Source organism: Arvicola amphibius, chromosome 2 (assembly GCF_903992535.2).
Source record: "Arvicola amphibius chromosome 2, mArvAmp1.2, whole genome shotgun sequence".
NCBI classification, from domain to species: Eukaryota; Metazoa; Chordata; class Mammalia; order Rodentia; family Cricetidae; genus Arvicola; species Arvicola amphibius.
In genome coordinates, this window is record NC_052048.2 from 45,323,591 (window position 1) to 45,326,539 (window position 2,949).

General features: G+C 37.0%; 1 non-coding gene across 1 annotated transcript; it reads right to left on the reverse strand.

The window, feature by feature from the left end:
- Positions 1 to 530: 530 nt before the first annotated feature.
- Positions 531 to 723, reverse strand: LOC119808581. Its single transcript, XR_005284504.1, has one exon.
- Between the last annotated feature and the right edge of the window lie 2,226 nt (positions 724 to 2,949).

Consider the following 2,949-nt stretch of genomic DNA (forward strand, 5'->3'; position numbering starts at 1 on the left):
CCTCCCTTGACTTTGACACATCTTCAGGAAAATCATCTTTCATATGGGGTGGTCTCTGATGACCCTATTTGAAACTCTTAAGGGAAACGACTATAGAATGTAAAATCTTTATATTGTATCAGAATATCTTGTTTTCAGCCGGGCGATGGTGGCGCACGCCTTTAATCCCAGCACTCGGGAGGCAGAGGCAGGTGGATCTCTGTGAGTTCGAGACCAGCCTGGTCTACAGAGCTAGTTCCAGGACAGGCTCCAAAGCCACAGAGAAACCCTGTCTCGAAAAAACAAACAAACAAAAAAAAAAAAAAAAAAAAAAAAAAAAAATCTTATTTTCACCAATAACTGGAGGCACATTCTGGTTTAATTATTTTGATTTTGACCAGGAAAAGGTAGCTTTTCCTTAATGATTCTCAATGATGTCCTAGTATCTTCATGCAAATTCTCTCTCTCTTTCTCTCTGTCTGTCTCTCTCTCTTTCTCTCTCTCTCTCTCTCACACACACTAATATGATTACTATTGTTATTTTCCAATGGTCCTATTTGCAGCAGCATCACACATATATAATCATTCAATTGCTGTTAGGATCATCATACCTGTAACTGCACATTCTAAGCCTAGGGAATTATCCCACAGAAATTTACTTTATAGGTCAACATTGAACAATCATGCATGAGGCTGTACTCACATTAGGCAGATTCAACCACACAGGAGCCTTTCCTAGACTATTTGATATGGTGTTATAAATCCTAAGGTAGGGCTGTTGTGATGTTTCCCTTTCTCATGTTTGGAGAGAAATAGAGGTAAGACAAATTCCATGAAGGAACTATCTGTTCTCAATAGTCTCCAGTTTTACTAATTCTCAAAATATTCTCTCCTCAGAGGTTTAGATTCTGAAGTCATTTAGTAAATGTCTGAAATTTGAGGAATAAACTTTACGGTCTCTCCCCTTTTGATAAATTTCAGTCTTTGTAAGGCAGTTGTTAAGGTCCCAGACATAAGGAGTTAGACTTCCACAAGATCATCTGAGTATATATTTATAATAAATGAGGGGAGAAATAATTAAAACAGCAGTTGAGTCTGCAGGGTTCAAATATCAGTCCCACCACTATGAATATTATAGTAGACATATAAATTTCTACCATTAAAATGCTGATCTCTCATCCCAAACTAGTTCACCAAAAGGGTTTGTTGTCTCTGGCATGGGTTTCAGCTATACTCTCATATAGAGCTTCCAGGGAGCTGTGAAAAACAGAGACTATATTGAAAGAGACCAGACTGGAAACTAAAGCCTCCAAACACTCCTGGAATTTCTGGGCTCCTGATACACTCACCGATATGTATGCTTTCTGGCCAAGGACACAATTCTTTCAAGTTCCTGTCTTAAACTGTTTGCCCAGTTTTTAAACCCCTGTTTCCTGCAAGAGCAATTAGACTTGCCCGTAGCATTTGAGATCATGTACATACTCCTTTTTCTTTTCAAAGTTCCTCAGAGCATGGTATTTCAGCCAAACATACTGTAGAAAATAACACATAGGTTTTTTTTATTCAGAATAAGCAAAGAAAATAAACTTCTTTGTTTCCAGTCACTTAAAATATTCTTCATTCTGCTAAGTAGACTCAGGGCAGCTGCCAGGTACCAATAAACAGTGTAGTTAGTTGATACTTAAGAGTTTATTTTGTGCAAAGAGAGTTCTTGCATTTCTACTGATAGTTCTTGAACAATACAAACATGTGAAAACCCAAGATTCTTTCCAGAAACTCCATTTCAAAAGTAAGTGATTCCAAACCTAGACCCACAAAAGAAATTGAAAAGGAAGTATTTCTCTAACCCTTCCAAAATACCTGTCAACATTTCGCTCTGTTGAATCTTCAAGGCTATGCTAACAAAAGAAATAACAATGGCATCACCCAGTACTGTCCCGTTTTGCAGAGCCTGCCCATCTACTCTAATCTGAATCTGTACTTTGATTAGCAGACTTTTCTCTGTGATAAAAAACGTTGTAGAAAAAAGGCATTCCCAGATTCAAATAAGAACAGGAATGTTTCTGGCACGTTCACAGTCACATTACACAGTAGTAGGTAGAATAGAAATATAAAAAGTAGACCATAGCCCCGTGAGTCTTCTAAACGGAACATCGATATGATAACTGGTGGATCAGTCTCCACGCAAGTAAGTTCGGCAGTCGAAAGCTGTAATGTTCAGCGATGCACAGTTTAAGGGAAAACCCTTCACATATCAAATCTTCACCAGCTTCCCCATTTTTCTTACAATGCTGAGCAGCAATATAAAATGAAATGCAACAACACTGTATATTCATCTGTTGTGCTAGATTTTAAAAATCATCTTTAGGTTAACTAGTTGAATTGTCTTTGTTTTACTTGTGGCCTGGTATGCATTATAATGCCCTATCCGTTTGTACTGCAAATTGTTTGGAAACATCTAATGACTTTTCAACATTCTCCATAATTTCAACAATTTCTAAACATTTTTTTTTGTTTTTTTTTTTTTGAGACAGTGTTTCCTTGTAGTTTCTAGAGCCTGTGCTGGAACTAGCTCTTGTAGACGAGGCTGACCTCGAACTCAGAGATCCGCCTGCCACTGCCTCCCGAGTGCTGGGGTTAAAGGCGTGCGCCACCACCGCCCGGCCTTCTCCACATTTTTGAATGACTAATTGAGATATGGACCAATGCACAATGTGAACATATTTTAGTATTTCATTGATGAAACATCATTTTCTTATTGTAATAGATTAAGAATGTTGACACAAATTAAATTAAGAATTGTGTAATTCAAAATCAGCAAATAATCCAATTCCTTTGAGAGAATAAAAATAATAGTTAAAATCATTCAGTTAAAATCTACTATATCCAAGGTTGAAAAGTGAATTACCAGTATTTCTTTAAAAGTATTTCTGAAAAATAAACTCTTTAAGTTTATAGTACTAGGAATGC